This window comes from Lissotriton vulgaris, chromosome 7, assembly GCF_964263255.1.
Source record: "Lissotriton vulgaris chromosome 7, aLisVul1.2, whole genome shotgun sequence".
Lineage (NCBI taxonomy): Eukaryota > Metazoa > Chordata > Amphibia > Caudata > Salamandridae > Lissotriton > Lissotriton vulgaris.
In genome coordinates this window covers 1,121,646,675-1,121,670,361 of record NC_141695.1, presented here as the reverse complement: position 1 = coordinate 1,121,670,361, position 23,687 = coordinate 1,121,646,675, and positions in this window count along the sequence as shown.

Sequence of the window (23,687 nt, the reverse complement as noted above, 5' to 3'; positions counted from 1 at the left end):
TAATGTGGTAACAGCCGCCATCTTGGAATGGTGAAGCTGGTGGTTGAACTTAATGTGTGGTCAAGTGGTATATCTATCTACAACTATGTAGATCGAGTGAAAACTAGAGTGTTGCTGATTATGATATTTCCCAAACCAGTCGAAATATTGGAATATTAGAAAAAAATAAAAAAATAAAAAAAGGGGGGGAAGGGGGGGAGGGGAGTGATTGTCAAATATTCCTTTAGTGAGTAATAAGGATACAATTTGTGACAGGTGACTAGACTGTGTCAGATCATGAAAGTCAGATCCTGTGACAACTTTATCTTTGTATAACATGAATTTCAATATATGATCTCTCCTGTCCATTTATATTGCACATTTTTTTAGTTAATACTCCTGCCTATTTCCATTCTATTTTTTGGTATTCATTGGAAATCCTAGACTATTGTATACATTAATTGAGGCACAAGAACTTATTGTGTCATGTGAAGTATTATTAATGATGAGATTTGTGTATGTCACGTAGCCATTAGATATATTATGTTAGAGCCTGATAATTATGACTTAAGAACATTTACCATAGAGTGATACACTTGTGTTATATGATAATTGTCCTCGTCTAATTTGTTCTGCGGTGTGTGTTTTATGAATCATTAGTTCAGACTCATGGTTGATATATGTGCAAAATCATGAGGGTTGTAAAGCTTTCTATGATCTGTGGTCTTGTAGAATATTTATTTTTATAGAAAACATATGAGATCTAATCTGTCATTTAGTCCATTCGGGATAAGAGTTTGAAGCCTACGAATCCAGAATGTTTCTCTTTGAAGAAGAACTCTAGCGTTGTCTATTCCCAGCCTTTGGGGAACCATTTCTATTATTTGGAATCTTAGTTGGGCAATAGAATGCCCTGTTTCAATCCAGTGTTTTGCCAGGGGTGCAGTCAAATTTTTGTTGCGGATACGGCTTTTGTGTTCCGTCAACCTTATTTTCAATTTCCTGTCTGTTTTTCCGACATATGTCAATCCGCACGGACATTTTATTAAGTACACCACATGCTCAGAGTTGCAGTTTGTAGTATGCCTTAGTTGTATCTTTTCTCCTGTGCGCGGATGAAACAAGATGTCTCCTTGTATAACATTGTTACAATTTTTGCAGTTGTAGCACTTTTGGGTTCCTTTATAAGTTCTTTTCACTGTCGTGTCGTCGCTGATTGATTTATTCAGTAGTTCTTTTAAATTCTGTGATCTTTTATACGCGAATAGAGGTCTGTCATGAAAAAGTGTTTCGAAATATTTTTCTGCTGTTATAATTTCCCATCTTTTAAGAATGATTCTTTGTATGTCTTTCGATGCAGATGAGTATTTTGAAACAAATACCATCCTTTTGCTGTCTGTTTTATTCTTTTTTTGTAGTAGATTCTTCCTGGGTATTTTTTTAACTTTTTCCAAATGTCCTTCTAACAATTTATTGGGGTATCCCCTGTCCAGGTATCTTTGTTTTTGTTGCTCTAAACTTTTTGTGCATTCGGTGTCATTAGACGATATTCTCTTGATCCTCATAAATTGAGAAATTGGGAGATTGTTTATTAAGTTTGATGGATGAAAGCTCTCATAAAGTAATGCCGTGTTTCTATCTGTTTCTTTTTTGAACAGTCTGGTTTGGATTAACCCATCTTGTAGTTCTACAAGAACATCTAGAAAAGGAAGTGCTGTGTCACTGATGCAGTGAGTGAACTGTATTCGTGGGTTGGCCAAGTTTAAACTCTTGATGTTTTGTAGTAATTCTGTAGGTGAGCGTTTCCATATGATAAATATGTCGTCTATGTAGCGCTTATAGTAGACTATCCCTGTCTGCCATGTGGGGTCTTCCAGTACGTAGTCCAGTTCGAATTTCACCATGAAGATGTTCGCATAGACGCAGGCTCCCGGGAATCCCATAGCTGTACCTGTTTGTTGGATATAGAAATATTCTTGCCATACGAAATAACTGTTCAGGAGGCAGAATTCTAGTAGTTGCAGTATGAAATATTTCAATTAATCCGGTATCTCTGATCTCAATAGTGCCCATTCCATCGCTTCCAGACCTTGTTTGTGGGGAATAGATGTGTACAGTGAAGTTACATCGATGGAGCATAGTGTCCACTCCTCATTGTCAGCCATTGTGATTTTTGTCAGACTCCTCAGGAAGTCTGATGTATCTTCTATATATGTAATCCATTTTTGCATAAATGGTTGCATGTGTGCGTCAATGAAGATACCTAAATTTTCAAAGATTGAAGAACATCCTGAAACGATGGGCCTGAAAGGGGGGTCGTTCAAACTTTTGTGGACTTTCGGTAGAAAGTATATTTTTGGTCTTCGTGGAAAGGCTTGCCGCAGGTATCGTTTCGTAGAGTTATCAATCCAGTTTAATTCCTCCGCTTTGTCCAGAATATCGTCTAGATTTTGAGATATGTTCATAGTTGGATCTTGTTCTAGTTTGGTGTATGTTTCCGTGTTGTGCACATGTTCATCTCCTTTGTGTGTATAAAAGGTTGAATCCATTAAGACTAGTGCACCGCCTTTATCGGCTCTCTGGAATATCAAATCCTTGATGTTTGCTAATCTTTGAAGAGCGCTGTATTCTGCTCGTGTGAGATTTCTGCTTTTCCTTTTAAATTGGATCCTGTTCATGTCGGCTTTCACTAGAGTTTCGAATGTATCCAGAGTTTTGTGAGATGTAGGTGGCATGAAGTTGCTTTTTGGTTTAAACCGTCTATCTGTTTCCATGGTGTCTGTTGTTGGGTTTAAAACTGCAAAGAAATATTTTAGCCTTAGAATTCTCATAAATTTGAAGAGTGCTATCTCCATTTCCAGAGCGTTTGTATGGTACGTGGTTACAAAAGATATGCCTTTGTTCAATATCTTTTTTTCAAAACTGGACAGAGTGTAATTTGAGATATTTATTATGAGGTCTTGGTCTGGCTTCTCAATCCTGTTTTCTTCAGTAGTTCTCTGTCCTTCTCCCTTTCCTTTTCCCTTTCCCTGTCCTCTTCTCGTTTTTTGTCTCCAGTTGCTGTTATTGGGACATCCGGTGGTTTGCTTGGTGGTAAATCCTTTTCTAAAAAAGGGATCGACGATGGTCCAGCAGCTGTACTGGTTAGATCAGAAGATTGTGATGTTGACTTTTGTGCTTGTGTGGTCACTATCGGCTGTCTTACAGAACTCAGTTCACTGTCTGAGACTACACTCTCATCTGAGGAGGTTGGTTGTTGTTTTTTGTTGTTAAATCGTCGTTTAGCATACACTTCCGCCCATGTGTAGGCCTCGTTTAATTTATAGTCGATAGTGTCACATTTGAATTTGCGTAACTTGGTTTCTTCTAGTTCTTTACCATATTTGTCTAGTCGTGTGTTGATATCTTCTAGGGTTCTGCCCCATACGTCATCTTCAATCCTTTCTGATAAATCCCGTTTGAGGTTGAATATTTCCTCCTCTAGATCAGCTATCGTCTTAGCGAGTTCCTCTACTAGTAATAGTATTAAGTCCAGAGAGCATTTATTCAGGATCTCGAACCATTTTTCCATAAACTTTGGATTATTGTTCAGTCTATATAGCATGGGTCTTATTGCTAGTCTCAGTCCTCTAGGTATGTGCTTTACGCGATGGTATTGAATAAGCGTTGTTGCGTGTAATCGCTGGTTCAACTCACGCCTAGTTAGGTATTCCAGTTGCTTCAGTTGTTGTGTGACTGTTCCTCCTTGTGCATCAAAGGTTTTAGATTCCTTAATAAGCTTGTAGATTTGATTTGCATCTTCGGTAGTGTAAGCTTTAGTGTTGGCTCTATTGTCTGTGATAGCCGCTATTGATTCGAACGACATTTTTCGTTATTTGGTGCCAGCACCCTATGGTTGCAGTAGAGTAAATAATGAATTTGGGAGGGTAGCTGCACTCTATTAAATGAGTTTTTAAAGCGTTTATTCGGTATGTGTGCTGTGCTGGTATGTAGCCTGCAAACTATAAAGTATTAAGTGTATTTGGCCTGGTTATGAACCAGGACACCAGTACGCACTACTCAATTCAATTTAAACGTTAGTACATTTGTTTAATTTTCACAGAAGATCAACATAAATCATCATTACATTCATATTCATGTTTCATTTGTTACGAAGCAAATTCTTTGTCAACATATAAAATGCTATCTTTATGCATAATCCATACAGTTCAATATCAATACATTTCATCTACACCCGATGCATTTCGGGGCGCGAGCCCCTTCGTCAGGGGTCTGTATGTAAAGAAAAGAAAAGAAAGGAATCTTATTACTATTGATGCACTAATGTATAGGGAAATAGATCTCTGTGCTGTGTATATTTCTTACCGCAGGTAGAGCAGAATAAGATGTAGGTTGCAATAACCCGATTGGATATTGAAATAGCCTAGACGAAAAAGGGGAGTAGAATCTAAGTTTGGACACATGCGGTTGATTAGGTAGGTATATTATACAAAAGTCCTCTATAAAGAATGTCGTGTTACCTGTGTGCTTGACTGTATAAGGTCTGTAAATAAAAATGAAGAGAGGGGAGGGGGTTCGAGGGGAAGGGGGTGGGGGTGGAGGAAGAGGTTTATTTTGTTATTACTCGAGAAACATAAGCTAATTTAGCTTTGTGTTGCAATACATAATATCGGTGCTCACCTTATTTATGTTGACTTTAAATCAGGAGCCTATATAGAAATGCAAAAGTTTTCGTCAGTTGTGCAAAAAGCTAATATGTCTTTAATTGTGGCTCCATAACTTTAATATTGGAGTTTACCTGTGAGTCCTGCATGGTGGGCATCGGACTCAGCAAGTGCTCAAAGTGTGCATAAACCTGCCGAAAAAACGATATCTCTTAGAACGCTGGCCAGCGTGTGGTGAGTTTAATAAAAAAACGATGCGAATAGTTATGAGCAGTCCTTACCGGAGCAGAATGCTCTGCAGACCCGTCGCGGCGTTTTTCCGAGTGTCAGGGTACAAACGCTTAGTCCTTCTTTAATGTAATGATCGCTATCTGTGTAGCTATCGAAAACGGACTCCCGCTTAATTCAAATTATGCTGAGTTGTTACTATCGCGGATATTAACTATTAGCGTCATGATAAATGTGTCGCGGAATTAGTGTATTATTTTAACACCGAATTTATGAAAAGTCGACCATTTGTGGGAATGTAATGTGGTAACAGCCGCCATCTTGGAATGGTGAAGCTGGTGGTTGAACTTAATGTGTGGTCAAGTGGTATATCTATCTACAACTATGTAGATCGAGTGAAAACTAGAGTGTTGCTGATTATGATATTTCCCAAACCAGTCGAAATATTGGAATATTAGAAAAAAATAAAAACATAAAAAAAGGGGGGGGAACACATATCATATAACACAAGTGTTTCACTCTATGGTAAATGTTCTTAAGTCATAATTATCAGGCTCTAACATAATATATCTAATGGCTACGTGACATACACAAATCTCATTCTTTATAGAGGACTTTTGTATAATATACCTACCTAATCAACCGCATGTGTCCAAACTTAGATTCTACTCCCCTTTTTCGTCTAGGCTATTTCAATATCCAATCGGGTTATTGCAACCTACATCTTATTCTGCTCTACCTGCGGTAAGAAATATACACAGCACAGAGATCTATTTCCCTATACATTAGTGCATCAATAGTAATAAGATTCCTTTCTTTTCTTTTCTTTTCTTTACATACAGACCCCTGACGAAGGGGCTCGCGCCCCGAAATGCATTGGGTGCAGATGAAATGTATTGTATTGAACTGTATGGATTATGCATAAAGATAGCATTTTATATGTTGACAAAGAATTTGCTTCGTAACAAATGAAACATGAATATGAATGTAATGATGATTTATGTTGATCTTCTGTGAAAATTAAACAAATGTACTAACGTTTAAATTGAATTGAGTAGTGCGTACTGGTGTCCTGGTTCATAACCAGGCCAAATACACTTAATACTTTATAGTTTGCAGGCTACATACCAGCACAGCACACATACCGAATAAACGCTTTAAAAACTCATTTAATAGAGTGCAGCTACCCTCCCAAATTCATTATTTAAACTCTTCTATGCAGCACTTATTTTTTCCTTGCAAGGAGCTCCCATCTCAACCCAATACAAGGTGGTGACTCATTGGGTTTTGCCTGATTACCAAATAGTTTTATGCAGAGATTCTCTTTTCCCTTCAACTACAGCAGTCTCTCGTAAGGGACTTATGGGGTAAAATACAATTCACAAAGAGTGGGCCTCGGGAGTGGAAAGCATTTAAAATCTCATCCCAATAACTGGTGGCAATTGAAATGTGGTGTAATCCACAGGTACTGTGGGGGATGGAATCAGCATATCAGAGTGAGGAAGTGCAGTGTACAACACAATTAATGGAGTGGATGCGGGGAAGGAAACCTTGAAAGGCCAAATATTGATATGCAGAGTTTCTCATTTCCTTTTATGCATCGGCAGTCCTTGGGGAGGACTGATAGTGTGCAACACGATTATCAAGGAGTGGGCCTTGGCATGTTAAAGTGCATCCCAGAATGGGTGGGGATTTATTTGTGGCATAATTATTTGTGGCATAATTATTTGTGGCAATGTGATTAGCTACCATATCAGGCTGGCTGATTGAAAGTGGAATGTCATATGGGTGGCTTTGGCAGGTTAGACTTAGGGCCACGGGCAGTTCTGGAATCAATAACTTAATAGCTGCTCGCAATTATAGCAGGGGTTAAGGCATTCAAAACATGCAGAGGGGTGTTTTCAAAGGGTGATTTAAGCACAAGTGCTTACATAGCGCATGCTTCGGGGAGGAGCAGCTTCAGAGTGTACAATAACTACAGCTTTCTAGCCGGGGAGCTGCTCATGGGTTTATAAAAGTTTTTCTTTCTACTATGTATTTATACGTGCACTTTCAAAGGAGTAGATCACCAAACACTGACTGCTTGTTTTCTTTTTCTCCATATGCTGGTGGGAGGCGCACTGCGCCGATATGATGGCAACATGATCTCCGGAAAGCAACTGGCAGAACCGCCAGGATAGCCAACATTCAGTCTGCACGCAAGAGTGGAGGAGTTTGTATTTGGTTTGGTAGTACTTTAACAGTTGCTATGCAACATGGTATCTCATATGGACAAAGTGGTAAGGGGTTGGGTTGTGTCCTGCTGGTACAACTCAACTCGAGTGGATCTGGAGCTGAGGAATTGTAAATACATGGTAACATGTGGCGCAGATGGATACTGCGCCACTTATGTTCAGTAAGGGTATTAAGTGGTAAGGGGTTTGGTTGTGTCCTGCTGGTACAACACGCCTCGAGGGGATCTAGAGCTGATGAAATTGTAAATACACGGTGACCTGTGGCGCAGATGGAGTCTGCGCCTCCTTTGGTTCAGTAATGGTATTTCGATGGGTAATAAAAATTGGTCAAAAGTTGGAGGTTTAATAACAAAAAAAGATGGTGTTATTGACAAGTAATAAAAGCTACGCAGTGAGCACCAGCCGCAAGTATGTAGAATTGGGTGGATATGGCACAGAAGCGGAGGCTTCCCCCTGGGAGCTCACACACTAATAGTTTGGTGCTGGCTCTATTGTATGGGGAATTCCCCTTGGGGCACGGAGAGCTGAGCATACTACCTGCACTTCATTGGCAATTTACAGCTGCTTTTAAGCAGTGCATTCTATACTGCAGCAGTTGGCACTTGCTGGGGAGGCATTGTTATCTCAGTACATGGCGTAGCAGCAGTTTACACTCTCCATAAATGAGCCAACATTAACAGTCTGGGTAGAGTATTAACAGGGTTATTTGCAGGAGTCTCCTGGTGATCAGGAATGCAGGGTTGGATCATTCATCTACACTATATTGGGGGCTTTGGCACCAGATTTGGAAGGGGAAGTAGCTACTGGGGGGAGGGTGAGAGCGCCAGTTGGCTCCTCGCCCTGTGGCGGGGTCCCGGGCAAGAAAAATGGCGGGGACTCCTTTTGGCGGGGACTGGCTCATCCTGGAACAGGGAGGGCAGTCCATGGGGCTCCGGGCTGGCGGGAGAGGGGGCCGTCCTGCTGGTGGTCCTTGACTCTCCGGCCCTACCCGAGATGCCGGTGCTTGGAAGAAGCAATTTGGTGAAAGGGGGTTGAAAGCTGGTGCGCAAGGAAAGGCGCAAAGCAGTACCAGGCGGCAGAGTCTAGGGCATAGACGACAGGGAGTTACCTGGAATGGAAGCAATGGAGATGGGTTGTGGCCTGCTGGTACAACCCACATCCAAGGTGGCTCTGGAGATCTTGTATTGTAAATACAATGGTAACCTGTGGTGCAAACAAATATTGCACAACCCAATGTATCAATGTGTGGTGGATTGGTTTAATAAAGTTGGTCTAATGTTGACAATGCCTCAACAAATAAAGAGAGCGTTATCTGAGAATAATAAAGACTACGCAGTGAAGACCAGACACTTTGTATGGTGCCTTTTTGTGGTGGGCCAAAAGGGAGGCAAAGGGTGGTGGGATGAATCGCACGTTATATGCCTACTATGAGAGGCCCCCCCGTGTCTAGGGGAGGGGGGCTTTAGTGGCATTCCATGCAAGAGGAAGCGGCTAGACAGATGCTGGGCCAGTGCCCAGGGGAGTGGTCAGCAGGAAATATGAGGAGGTAGGGCTGGCAAGCTTGTAGTGCGTCACTTAGGTGCGCAGGCAGCCTCCCCCGGGGAAAGGAATAAGACCCCTGTGCACGAGGGAGAAGCCCTCTTTGTCCTCTTGCCTCGGGCGCCGCGGGTCGCAGTTAGTAGCGAGTTCCCACCCACCCATCCCTGTTGTTAAAGGTAGAACTGGCGGGGTCCCAGGCAAGAAAAATGGTGGGACTCCTTTTGGCGGGGACTGGCTCAGGGAGGGCAGTCCATGGGGCTCCGGACTGGCGGGAGAGGGGGCCGTCCTGCTGGTGGTCCTTGACTCTCCGGCCCTACCCGAGATGCCGGTGCTTGGAAGAAGCAATTTGGTGAAAGGGGGTTGAAAGCTGGTTCGCAAGGAAAGGCGCAAAGCAGTACCAGGCGGCAGCGTCTAGGGCATAGACGACAGGGAGTTACCTGGAATGGAAGCAATGGAGATGGGTTGTGGCCTGCTGGTACAACCCACATCCAAGGTGGCTCTGGAGATCTTGTATTGTAAATACAATGGTAACCTGTGGTGCAAACAAATATTGCACAACCCAATGTATCAATGTGTGTTGGATTGGTTTAATAAAGTTGGTCTAATGTTGACAATGCCTCAACAAATAAAAAGAGTGTTATCTGAGAATAATAAAGACTACGCAGTAAAGACCAGACACTTTGTATGGTGCCTTTTTATGGTGGGCCAAAAGGGAGGCAAAGGGTGGTGGGACGAATCGCACGTTATATGCCTACTATAAAGGAGGAACCGAGAAACCACCACACGCACTGCTTGTGCTGAAGGCGTTGACACTGTGAGTACTGGGGCTGCCGGGTCCAAACCCCTGGGGGAGAGATGGAAAGAGGGCATTGTGTCTTTGATTGCCGATAGCTTTTAACTCCAGTGGACACTCTGATGTTGTGCAGCAACCCACTTTTTATTATGACATTTTGTATTAGATGAGTATTATTATTTACTCATTAGCACTGGGATGCAAACAGGCATCCGCACATGAAAGGCAACATCTGCATTCTGCCTAGATTGTGAGATTAACCCCTAGTATCCACCAAGACAAATGGTAGAACATCACAAACTGAAACCTCCTCTGCTTTTTACACTTCAAAAAACTTGGGGAACTTTGTCTACTTCAAAAACTGTGAGTACTTGTTTCAAGTCGAAAATGAAATGTAAACCACAGTGCTGCTAAATGACCCCCACTTCATATGCATCACCTCTAACCAGTTGTGGCTTTTTCTACAAGATACATTTTACATTTTTAGACTTGCAATAAAAAAAAAAAGAATAAGTGTGTTTTACAAAATGACAGCGTGCAAGGTATTGTCGTGTTACATTAAAAACCACGAGTGACTGAAAGCATCACTCTAGGCTTGGAGAGACTTTCTAGATTCATCACCGTGTTCACGTATTTTATGGAGCACTCGCTTTCATTTGCATCATGCATAAAAACAAGCACTGACAATGCTCATCATTTTGACTTTTGTATATTGAAGCCGCTTTTTTCCAGGGTTCACTGCATTTTCATTAATAAGGGAAACTTACCTCTGACAGGCAGCAGCCCTAAATATATATGTACAGACACCCTCACTACTTAGGGTGGGAACATAGGGAGATAATGACTCTCTTCGGGGCAATTTCAAGACCATTGTTAACTTGGCAAATCGTAAAAATGTACATCTCCACCCCTCTTAATTTCTCTTCCTCCTATATAACCTCATCTCATCTCTTGATCACCTTTATTTTCAGTCTCATTATTTTTCTCCCCTTCTTCCTCGGGTGCAACATTTAGCTCTCATTCCATTTTCTTCTTACTTTCTACTCTTGCGCACCCTCTTCTCTTCCTATCTTTCTCAAACATCAACTTAATCTCCAATTTGACCCTTTTCTCTTGCCAGTCTTTTACTCACATTGTTTTCTATCCAATTTGCCTCTTACTCTCCACTTTCTCTCTCCTCCATTTTTATTGCCTCTTCATTGCCCTCTTGTATCTGTGACCGACAAAAGAATCAGAAACTTTCCATTCCATTTGTCACCCAGAGTGGGACGGGTATGCCCAGGCATGGGTCCAGTGCTCTCTATGCCACTAGAGTCAAGCTATCCTGGATGGTGAAGGGTGAAACCCTGAAACCGGTCCTAGGATGCTTGGTTCCAGTCCGGGAGGACCTGGCATGGCAGTTCGGGCTGGACTGTTCCCATTGGGCACAGGTTCAAGACTGATTTGCATATGGCTGGGTTCAAACTGGAATGCCATGGGGTGCAAAAACAATGGATTTCAGCCCAGATCTCTGTACTGGGGTGAATGTATGACATTGTTCTGCATTCTGTCCATCAATTGTTCTTTTTGCATCAGGTATCCTGAGGCAATTCCCCTAAGGCACCCCAACCCAGGATGCACAGCCAAAATATGTATGTGAACCATTCAATGAAGTTCAAAACATTATCCATTAGTAAACCAATTTATTCCATCAGTGATCCAGAAGTAATCCATGCTTTTTGTTTCCATTTTGTGTCAAGTTCTACGAGTGCCTGTAGGAGAGTAGGATCTGCTTCTTACAGTTGCCCCCACTTTTTGCTGATGATTCACTGTTTTCAACTTAGTCTGGCTGGGATTCCGCTAACCAGGACCCCAGACTAGCTGCTTTCTCCTCTAAATTAACTGTATGTACTTTTGGTACACTCCAGATTGGAATCTAGGGTACCCTTATAAGTCCCTAGTATATGGTATACTATGTACCCAGTGAATAGGTAACACGGAGGCCTCCCAGGGGATGCAGCATGTATTATGCCACCCCTAGGAGACCATTCACAATGACACAACAGGTCTGCTACTCCAGCCGTGTGTAAGGTGGTGCATGCACCCCTTACTAAGATATAGGTTCACTATATCTATCCATATCACTGCACATATAAACCTATCTGCCACCCCTATGGCAGGTCTTATCAATCCTGAAGGCTGGGTGCTGGGTTTTATGTGAGAGGGTGCTCCTGCATGAGTAGAGCCCCTCTGCAGGCTTCAGAACCCCTATTCCGGGGTTGTTTGTGATGCAGCCAACCATATACACTTATATGCATTATAACCTTGTGGTAAATGCTAACTTTGAAACAGTTGCATGGAAACATGTCGTGTTTGGTGTAAAACAGCTTGGAATCATACCTCCACTCCACCTGAGAATGACGACGGAGGTCTCAGACTTGAGATTTCTTCTTCTTGGAGTCTTCCTGAAGCCGCAGCAGCATCGGTACCTGTAAGAAAGGGACAAAAAACAAAAGTTAAGTACAAGAAGCCTTATTTAGGGGCCCATTGCAAGAAAGCATATGCTAATCGCCTTTCTAGGACAGTTTTTGAAAAACCGTTTGTCTTTTATGAACAGAAAAGGCACAACTTTGAATTCTTTGGGACATTTAATGTTCAGCCTGTTTCATCGTGCCTTGTGAACTTTACTTGTTTGGATTTCCTTTCTTGTTTATACTTTATTTAGTTTCAAAGCAGAACTGGCCTGAAGATTAAATTGGAGAAGTAAGTTGTTGGATACTTGTATATAAAAGATAACCACAGCTCATAATAGAATATATTAGAACTATTAGAGGTACTAGGGCCTTTATGTTTTCTTCCCTGAAGGGATGACGAAACCTCAGCAAAATTTCTACAATTACCCATTGATCTTCACAAGAAATACTAGGACATTATGCTTTTTAGCTCCAGTACGCAGATAGGAATTTGGGGGCATATTAGCAACGGCCAGCGATAATTATCACTGGCTGTGCTAGCGATAATTAGATTATCGTAGGCTATCTCTGCTTTTTATTGCCCTGGTAGCGTGTAATTAACAACGCGTTACTCCAGGGCGTTAAAAATGCCAGAGATAGCGAGGTTATCTCCCTTTTGCAGGGAACATTGCTGGTTTTTCAGCGATTTTCCGTGCAAAAATGGCGATAACCTTGCTGATACGACCTACAGGGTCGTAACAGCACTATCTACCCCCTATGTTGGGGGTGGCTAAATCATGAATTTAGCAGATGTTAGTTTTTGGGGAAAACAGACGTTTTCTCCAAAAACTAACGTCTGCTAAAAGGCTAGGGCATCCTTGCTGATAGCGCGAAGCCGCGTATAGATGTCCTGACATGTTGAGTATGTCAGGAACGCCCATCCGACCTAGGGTGGTGTGGAGTGCAAAAAAACGATGGATTTAGGCCCAGATCTTTGTACTGGGGTGAATGTAAGACATTGTTCTGCATTCTGCCCATCAACTGTGTTTTTTGCAATATTCACCCTGAGTGGGCTGGGTATCCTCAGACGTGAGTCCCAGGCTCTCCACATCACTGGAGTCAAGCTATCCAGGCTGAAGAAGGCTGATAGCCAGAAACCGGTTCTTGGATGCTTGATTCTGGTCTAGGAAAGACATGGCTTGGTAGTTCGGGATGGACTTTTCCCATGAGGCACAGGGTCAAGGCTGATTTGCATATAGCCATTGTCTGACCTAGGGTGGTGTGGAGTGCAAAAAAATGATGGATTTAGGCCCAGATCGTTGTACTGGGCTGAATGTAAGACAATGTTCTGCATTCTGTCCATCAACTGTGTTTTTTGCAATTTTCACCCCGAGTGGGCTGGGTATGCTCAGACGTGAGTCCCAGGCTCTCCACATCACTGGAGTCAAGCTATCCTGGCTGAAAAAGGCTGATAGCCAGAAACCGGTCCTTGGATGCTTGATTCCGGTCTAGGAAAGACATGGCTTGGTAGTTCGGGCTGGACTGTTCCCATGAGGCACAGGGTCAAGGCTGATTTGCAAATAGCCATTGTGTGACCTAGGGTGGTGTGGAGTGCAAAGAAATGATGGATTTAGGCCCATATCGTCGACCTGGGGTGAATGTAAGACATTGTTCTGCATTCTGTCCATCAACTGTGTTTTTTTCAATTTTCACCCAGAGTGGGCCGGTTATGCTCAGACATGAGTCCCAGGCTCTCCACATCACTGGAGTCAAGCTATCCAGGCTGAAGAAGGCTGATAGCCAGAAACCGATGCTTGATTCCGGTCTAGGAAAGACATGGCTTGGTAGTTCGGGATGGACTGTTCCCATGAGGCACAGGGTCAAGGCTGATTTGCATATAGCCATTGTCTGACCTAGGGTGGTGTGGAGTGCAAAAAAACGATGTATTTAGGCCCAGATCTTTGTACTGGGGTGAATGTAAGACATTGTTCTGCATTCTGTCCATCAACTGTGTTTTTTTGCAATTTTCACCCCGAGTGGGCTGGGTATGCTCAGACGTGAGTCCCAGGCTCTCCACATCACTGGAGTCAAGCTATCCAGGCTGAAAAAGGCTGATCGCCAGAAACCGGTCCTTGGAAGCTTGATTCCGGTCCAGGAAAGACATGGCTTGGTAGTTCGGGCTGGACTGTTCCCATGAGGCACAGGGTCAAGGCTGATTTGCATATAGCCATTGTCTGACCTAGGGTGGTGTGGAGTGCAAAAAAATGATGGATTTAGGCCCAGATCTTTGAACTGGGGTGAATGTAAGACATTGTTCCGCATTCTGTCCATCAACTGTGTTTTTTGTAATTTTGCTGACTTGTTCTTTAAATTTAAGTTCCCTATCTATTATAATACCTAGGTTCTTCACCTTGGTTGAGTGTGTTGGTAATGTATCTAACTCCGGCGGCCATCAGTCTGGTGTCCAGAGGGAGGGTTTGTTGCCAAAGATGATGATCTCGGTCTTCGAGGCATTCAGCTTTAAGCAATTTCTATCCATCCAGTCACTCATCTCTCTCATGCAAGTGCTGAAAGCGCATCCAGGACTATATTCCCTATTTGTCAGAGACACCACAATTTGGGTTTCATCTGCATAAGAGTCGAAGGAAAAAACAGCATTTTTTATAATCGACGCTAGTGGCGTAATATAAAGATTAAAAAGTGTAGGGCTGAGTGCCGATCCTTGTGGCACTCCACATGGTAAGGAGAACTGCCTGGAGACAAACTTCTCCATTGTCACATTTTGCTGTTGATTTGTTAGGAATAATTTTAGGAGATTAATTGCTGTGCCGTTTATCCCTAAGTCTTGGAGCCAGTCAACCAGAATCTCATGGCTGACCTCATGAAATGCCGCCGAAATGTTAAGCATTACCAGCGCCGCTGTCCCTCCTCCATTGACGATTTCACGTATTTCTTCAGTGGCTATGACTGAAGCGGATTCAGTGCTATAATTTTTCCTAAAACCATATTGCGATTCAACAAGCAGTGACTTTACTTCGATGTATTCTGAAATTTGCTTATACATAATTTTCTCCGTCAGTTTAGCCGCGGAAGGGAATCTCGAGATAGTCCTATAGTTACACGGCTTAGCGCTGTCAAAATTATCTTTTTCAGAAGTGGGAAAATTGAGGTACGTTTCCATTGGACAGGAAAAGTCCCACATAAGCCGGAAGACTTGTATACCCATTGTAGTCTCTGCAGTCCCACTCTGCAGGGAAAGAAACATGAAACTCCAGCTACCACCCATTTGCGCATGGCTCTCTTGAACTGTAGGTCCCTCCCCAAACACTCTCTTGAGATCAATTTTATGTTACAGGACCTCAAATTAGACATCCTGTTCCTTACAGAAACGTGGTTAACATCAAACTCAGAAGCAGATATCGTACGTGCGCTCCCCCCAGGGTTCTTGATCCACTTTCAGAACAGGCCCACTGGCATCGGGGGCGGCGTGGCTATACTATATAGAGAACAATTTGTCTGCAGGGCGAAGGATAGCGGCATCTCTGACTGCAAAAGCTGCAAGTTCTCCCTACTACTATCTCCTACCATCTCCTTTGTAGGCCTGTTCATGTATCGCCCCCCGGGTTGTTCTAGCCACTTTGTGAGTTCTCTTGTGGAAACAGTGACTGTCCTGGCCTCCTCCGCTCCCAATTTTACTATACTGGGAGACCTTAACTTTGACTTTAACGATCCCCAGGATAAAGTAGCGGCGGATCTCCAGCTCGATTTTAGATCTTACGGGCTGGAACTAGTTAACACAGTTGCCACACATAACAAAGGCCATCTCCTCGACCCGGTCTTTTCTAACATCTTGTCATTTGAACCCAGCACCCCCCTTCCTCTCCCCTGGTCCGATCACTTTTTGGTCCCCTTCACTTGGCAAGTCGGGACCGAAACGCTGCAAACCCCCAGTGTACATATTTTAGAGAGGGCTTGGACCAAGCTCTCTGTTGAAAACTGGACACATAAACTTGAACAATCCATCTCTCCATATGATCCGGATCCCGTGGTAGCAGACAGAAATTTCAAGAATTGGATTGTTGCGCTCACTTGATCTAGTTCTGCCTAAGAAAAGAATGGAGAAAAAGAAGGGGAGAGTATACACTGCCTCCTGGTATACGCCCGAGCTTAGAGTCCTAAGGAAAAGTTGCAAAAAGCTCGAGCGCATCTGGAGGAAAGACTGGGACAGGTCCAACAAAGAAGCATATCGTGCAGCCATTAGAGCGTACAAAGCCGCTCTCCGAAACGCTAAGACAGTATTCTTTGAAGAAAGGATTAGAAGTTTCTCTAATTCAACCAGAGAAACCTTTCAGATTGTCAAAGAATAACTGAAGGCGCCTGACCCTCCCCTGGCTCCAGATATTTCAGGAGCTAAATGCAATGAGCTGGCGAATTACTTTGATTCTAAAATTCAAAACATTTTAATTACTCTGCCTCAATCTGACTGCGCAGCAGATGTCTGTAGCCGGTCCCTGGTTCCTGGCCCTCAGCTTGATGCGTTCCACCCAGTCTCAGTGGAAGAATTCCTAAAAGTTTTGGCTGCCATGAAAAGTGGCTCTCCTAATGATCCGGTTCCTATGCGGTCCCTCAAACGGATTGCTACCACCATTGCTACCCCGGCAACTGAGCTAATCAATGCTTCTCTTTCTGAAGGCATTGTTCCGCTCAGTTGGAAGGGGGCCATTGTAAAGTCCCTTCTAAAAAAAAACGCAGCTCGACCCGTTGGAATTGGCCAATTTTCGGCTGATCTCACTACTTCCAGGACTCAGTAAGATCACAGAAAAAATGGTGAATCATCAACTTTCCCACTTTATGGAATCTAATGAGCTACTGCGGAGTTCTCAAACAGGTTTCCGTCCAGGCCAGGGCACTGACACTGCCCTCCTCTCAGTCATCGAGGAGGCGAGGTGTATCCTGGATTCGGGAGGATCGATGGCAGTGATCCTCCTGGATCTAAGCGCAGCCTTCGACACGGTTAATCAACGTGTCTTAATTCAGCACCTATCCGACGTGGGAGTTGCGGGGTCTGCCTTGGCCTGGCTAACATCGTTCCTGACTAATCGCACCTTCCAAGTCTGGTAAGGCAACTCACAATCTGCCTTAATCCCCCTCCAGTGTGGCGTACCTCAGGGTTCGTCCCTGAGCCCCACATTGTTCAATGTGTACATGTCCCCCCTGGAGGATGTGGTGGCCCCGTTTGGGATCAAAATAGTGAGTTATGCAGATGACACTCAACTTGTCGTCTCACTCTCCCAAGTTGACCAATGTCCTGATAGTCTTGACTCTTGCCTGACGAAAATACATGCCTGGATGAGTGAGTCTTCCCTCAAACTAAACGGGTCCAAAAACAGAAATTATGCTATTAGGGCATAAGGTGACTTCTATACCTGTAGCCATTTGGCCTACCTGTCTGGGAGCTCTTCCCCGCCCAAAAAACGAGATCAAAAGTTTAGGGGTCAGGCTGTAACAGGATCTCTTGTTCAAAACCCAAGCAAAAAAAACGGCGGGAGTCTGTTTCGGCCTACTCCGTTCGGCTCGTAAAGTCCTTACTCCCCTCCCTCCGCCCTCAAGGAAGCTGTTAATTTAAGCACTTATTCTGTCCAGATTGGATTACAGCAATGCCCTCTTCTTGGGTGCCCCTGAAGCCACAGTTAATAAACTGCAACAGACTCAGAATGCCGCAGCCAGGTTGCCTACTGGCACCTTGGCTAGGGCTTCAGCTAAATCGGCACTCAAATCGCTCCACTGGCTTCCTATCCGTGAAAGGATAAAGTTGAAATCCTTGTGCATCGCCCACAAACTACTACAAGGTAAGGGACCTTCTATTTTAAAGAGTGTAGTTCTGCCTAACAAGGCCAATAGGTCCCTGCGTTCCGATCACGAGTGTCTGGCCAGAATTCCGAGAGTAAAGAAGGCACGCACAGGAGGCCACCGATTCTCTGTGAACGCAGCTACTCTGTGGAATGCTCTTCCCCGGAAGCTGCGGGCCGAACCATGTCATTTGCGGTTTCGGAAGCTCTTGAAAACTTTCCTCTTCCCACAGTGATCCTTTGCCTCTCACTCCCTCTTGTGCGAGTGGCTCTTTTTTAGCGCTGGCATGCCTCCGGTAACCCTGCGCTTTACAAATTTGGTTACGTTACATTACACTTGTGAACACATTGTTTAGAATTTGGCGCAGGTTTCTTGCCACCTGGGCAGATATTTGGTGAATTATATTAGGTGGACAGGGACCATATGGAGAAACTGATTTGATTGACAGAGTTAGATCTCTAAGTTCATCCTCTGAGGAGGTCTCAAATATAGGGAGACTATTTTTATTTTCACAACCTGAAGTTGTGTACTTGTCTTGAGGGTGTACTTCTTTGTTTGCCGCAAACTTGTTATAGATGTTTACCACCTTCTCTTGGAAGAAACTGGCCAGTATGTCACTGAATTCTTGGTTTATTCCAGTGTTAGTGGCATTAGTAGGAGTTACCAGCTTTCATAACTGAGAAAAGGGTTTTATTAGCGTCACATGACTTTTTTATATGCTCTGAAAAATCTGTAGTCTTTGCTTTTAGGATACCCTCTTTATTCTTTGCTAATTTGCTTAGCTAATTTGCTAATTTGTCCTTATATATATAGCGAGCAATGTTGCAGTGCCATTGAGAGGAAAACCTTTGCCGTGGTTTGGTCCCTGAAGAAGCTGAGGCCATACCTGCCTGGTACTCAGTTCCTTGTACAAACTGACCACCGACCTCTCAGATGGCTGATGTAAATGAAAGAAGAAAACCCCAAACTGTTGAGGTGGTCCATCTTCAAACAGCAAATGGACTTTACAGTGGAGAACACACCTGTGACTGACCATGTCAATGCAGATGGCCTTTCCAGGCTTTTCAACATAGACAATAAAGACTGTCTTGGGAAAGGTTAGTTTTACCCTCTTCCATTTGGTGGGTAGGAAAATGCCTCTTTTGACATGGTAAACCCCATTTTTTGCTGGCATTTGACAGAACCTTGACTGCAGTGCATTGAGTACCTGCTAACCAGGTCCCTTGTGCCAGTGTTCTTTACCAAAAACAAGGTAACTGTGCAATTGTTCCACAATTAGCAAGACCGTTAGCACCCCTGTAAGCTCATAGTAAATGTTACCCCTAGTACCTAGGGCATGGGTACTAAGAAAGCTCCGTAGGGGCTGCAGCATATATTGTGACGTCTCAAGGGACCCACCACCAAACTCATGCAGACTGCCATTGAAAGCTGTGTGAACCGGTTTAGAAAAAAGTGATCGAGGAGGCGAGGTGTATCCTGGATTCGGGAGGATCGATGGCAGTGATCCTCCTGGATCTAAGCGCAGCCTTCGACACGGTTAATCAACGTGTCTTAATTCAGCACCTATCCGACGTGGGAGTTGCGGGGTCTGCCTTGGCCTGGCTAACATCGTTCCTGACTAATCGCACCTTCCAAGTCTGGTAAGGCAACTCACAATCTGCCTTAATCCCCCTCCAGTGTGGCGTACCTCAGGGTTCGTCCCTGAGCCCCACATTGTTCAATGTGTACATGTCCCCCCTGGAGGATGTGGTGGCCCCGTTTGGGATCAAAATAGTGAGTTATGCAGATGACACTCAACTTGTCGTCTCACTCTCCCAAGTTGACCAATGTCCTGATAGTCTTGACTCTTGCCTGACGAAAATACATGCCTGGATGAGTGAGTCTTCCCTCAAACTAAACGGGTCCAAAAACAGAAATTATGCTATTAGGGCATAAGGTGACTTCTATACCTGTAGCCATTTGGCCTACCTGTCTGGGAGCTCTTCCCCGCCCAAAAAACGAGATCAAAAGTTTAGGGGTCAGGCTGTAACAGGATCTCTTGTTCAAAACCCAAGCAAAAAAAACGGCGGGAGTCTGTTTCGGCCTACTCCGTTCGGCTCGTAAAGTCCTTACTCCCCTCCCTCCGCCCTCAAGGAAGCTGTTAATTTAAGCACTTATTCTGTCCAGATTGGATTACAGCAATGCCCTCTTCTTGGGTGCCCCTGAAGCCACAGTTAATAAACTGCAACAGACTCAGAATGCCGCAGCCAGGTTGCCTACTGGCACCTTGGCTAGGGCTTCAGCTAAATCGGCACTCAAATCGCTCCACTGGCTTCCTATCCGTGAAAGGATAAAGTTGAAATCCTTGTGCATCGCCCACAAACTACTACAAGGTAAGGGACCTTCTATTTTAAAGAGTGTAGTTCTGCCTAACAAGGCCAATAGGTCCCTGCGTTCCGATCACGAGTGTCTGGCCAGAATTCCGAGAGTAAAGAAGGCACGCACAGGAGGCCACCGATTCTCTGTGAACGCAGCTACTCTGTGGAATGCTCTTCCCCGGAAGCTGCGGGCCGAACCATGTCATTTGCGGTTTCGGAAGCTCTTGAAAACTTTCCTCTTCCCACAGGGATCCTTTGCCTCTCACTCCCTCTTGTGCGAGTGGCTCTTTTTTAGCGCTGGCATGCCTCCGGTAACCCTGCGCTTTACAAATTTGGTTACGTTACATTACACTTGTGAACACATTGTTTAGAATTTGGCGCAGGTTTCTTGCCACCTGGGCAGATATTTGGTGAATTATATTAGGTGGACAGGGACCATATGGAGAAACTGATTTGATTGACAGAGTTAGATCTCTAAGTTCATCCTCTGAGGAGGTCTCAAATATAGGGAGACTATTTTTATTTTCACAACCTGAAGTTGTGTACTTGTCTTGAGGGTGTACTTCTTTGTTTGCCGCAAACTTGTTATAGATGTTTACCACCTTCTCTTGGAAGAAACTGGCCAGTATGTCACTGAATTCTTGGTTTATTCCAGTGTTAGTGGCATTAGTAGGAGTTACCAGCTTTCATAACTGAGAAAAGGGTTTTATTAGCGTCACATGACTTTTTTATATGCTCTGAAAAATCTGTAGTCTTTGCTTTTAGGATACCCTCTTTATTCTTTGCTAATTTGCTTAGCTAATTTGCTAATTTGGCCTTATATATATAGCGAGCAATGTTGCAGTGCCATTGAGAGGAAAACCTTTGCTGTGGTTTGGTCCCTGAAGAAGCTGAGGCCATACCTGCCTGGTACTCAGTTCCTTGTACAAACTGACCACCGACCTCTCAGATGGCTGATGTAAATGAAAGAAGAAAACCCCAAACTGTTGAGGTGGTCCATCTTCAAACAGCAAATGGACTTTACAGTGGAGAACACACCTGTGACTGACCATGTCAATGCAGATGGCCTTTCCAGGCTTTTCAACATAGACAATAAAGACTGTCTTGGGAAAGGTTAGTTTTACCCTCTTCCATTTGGTGGGTAGGAAAATGCCTCTTTTGACATGGTAAACCCCATTTTTTGCTGGCATTTGACAGAACCTTGACTGTAGTGCATTGAGTACCTGCTAACCAGGTCCCTTGTGCCAGTGTTCTTTACCAAAAACAAGGTAACTGTGCAATTGTTCCACAATTAGCAAGACCGTTAGCACCCCTGTAAGCTCATAGTAAATGTTACCCCTAGTACCTAGGGCATGGGTACTAAGAAAGCTCCGTAGGGGCTGCAGCATATATTGTGACGTCTCAAGGGACCCACCACCAAACTCATGCAGACTGCCATTGAAAGCTGTGTGAACCGGTTTAGAAAAAAGTGAAATTAAATATATGTCATTCTCCTCTACAGCAGGCCTCACTCCCTAAGGAGGGTGCATTATATTACACCTGAGGACATATCTGCTTGAGCAGATATGCCCCAATGTTGTCTAGTTCAGGTACTTGATAGTACAAGGGAACAAGGAAGCCATCTTGAGTAATGTACTGGGCACTGGTCATTATGAGTTCCCCTGCTACTTGATGGCTTTACTGAAACCAATGGTGTTTGATATCTTGTCTTAATAAACCCATACTGTTGCCACAGGTGGATTTATTAAGAGATGCCCTTAGAGGACACTTTAGATGTACCCCCTGAAACCCTACCAATTTCTAGTGTGCTGTCTGATGGGTGTAGACCAGCCTTCCAGTGCAGACAGGTTTGTGACCCCCTGCAGATGATAGACCATGCTATCTGAGGTCAAAAACAACGCCTCCTCCGGTCGGGGGTGTTCTCACTTCCTCCAAGGAGGAATGCTAATAATCAGCATATCAAGGCAGGAGGCTTCAAAGGTCTCTGCTGCCTCTGATATGTGATACCAGCTTCCTCCAGGCAGGGAAAATACCACACCCTGCCCAGGGACCATTTGGCACCAGGAAAAAATGGAAAATTAGGTAGTCTGGAAGAGTGGTCACTATCAGGCTACTTCCACCCCTAAGGTGGGCTACCTGAAGTGAACACACAAAACCACCACCTTACACTCCCCTTAGCGCCCCTAAATTAAGTATTTAGATGGCACCCCTAACACCAGGAACTCAGATTTACAGACACAAGAAGAAGAGGACAAAGAAGAGTGAAGAAAGCATAATTGAGGTCCAGCTCTAGACTTTTGGTGCCAAACTCTTACTACCTGTGCCTGTCCCAACAATCGTGACAAACCAACTCATCTTGCTGCTGTGCATCTGCCAAAACACCGGTGGGGTGCCAGCACTTGGCATTGCCAACAAACAGCAAAGTTCGTTCCACCATTCTGCTGCCCCCGGTCTCAGCAACACAGCAGCCACCCAGGAGGAGGTCTCCTTGCTCCAGAGGGTCAGATGTGTCTCCTCACCAAGTGAGAAAACGCCAGGACCAGCTGGAGCCGCACAGCACCAATACCGAGGGTACCGGACCCCTTGCAGCAATCAAAGCCTGTTTCAGTCCAGTCAGGACTACAACAACTTCAAGACTGATCAGCGATCGAGCAATATCACTACACAGAGACCCCGGTCCTATTTTTATCCTCTCAACCAGAGAAGACAGGCAACCGTGATGCACAAGCCCTGCTGACCTAACCACTCTGCACCGGGTGCCCCAGCTCTGGTTTCTAAGAACCGACTGTGCTTCCTTGCTCCCAGGGCTCTCACAAACTGAGCCCCCCGTTGGGAGCTCCTGTACTTGTCACAAGTCCCCCTCTGCAGCCTGTTTCTAGGTGGCAACTTCTTTGGTGTATCACATTAAGCTACCAACCCGGCTAGCTTCTCTGCACCTGGACACTCCAGGGCAGGTAAAGTCTAACTGCTGGTGGTTCTTTGAACCTTGGCCCCCTACCACCTTATATCCTGAAGGAGACCACCAGAAAATCATTGCAAATAACTTTATGCAGTATATGCCTTTTTTCCCGTAGTAATGCATTGCTGCGTAAAGACACATTTAAGTGGACATTTTACGTACCTGTAATAAACAATAGCTCAAAAATACATACTTGGTACCAAAGTTCCTGGTGTTGAAATTTATTTAAAAAAAAAATATTTTTCTAAATTGGTCTCTGATTTATACTTGAGTGTGTGTCTCAGTTATTGTCTTTGTGAGTACAACACATGCTTAGCTCTACCCTCTGATAAGCCTAAACTGGTCACTCACACTACCACAAAAGAGAACATTTGCATTTGTTACCTGTCCCTCTATAAACTAATAAGGGTTGCCCACTCTCTGCACAATGTACCTCGTTTTGGTACACTATATGGAGAGCCAGCTCCCTACTGGAACATTGGCACAGACTATTTTTGTGCTACTTATTCAAGTATGTCAACGAAGATTAAACAGTATACTAGACAAGTACATTCAAAAAAGTATCTTTGGAGGAGGAGCCAAGCTAGCGACCGAGATGGCCGCATAGATGCTCGGCTCCGTGAGCCCTCTCACCCCGCGCATACATCCTGGC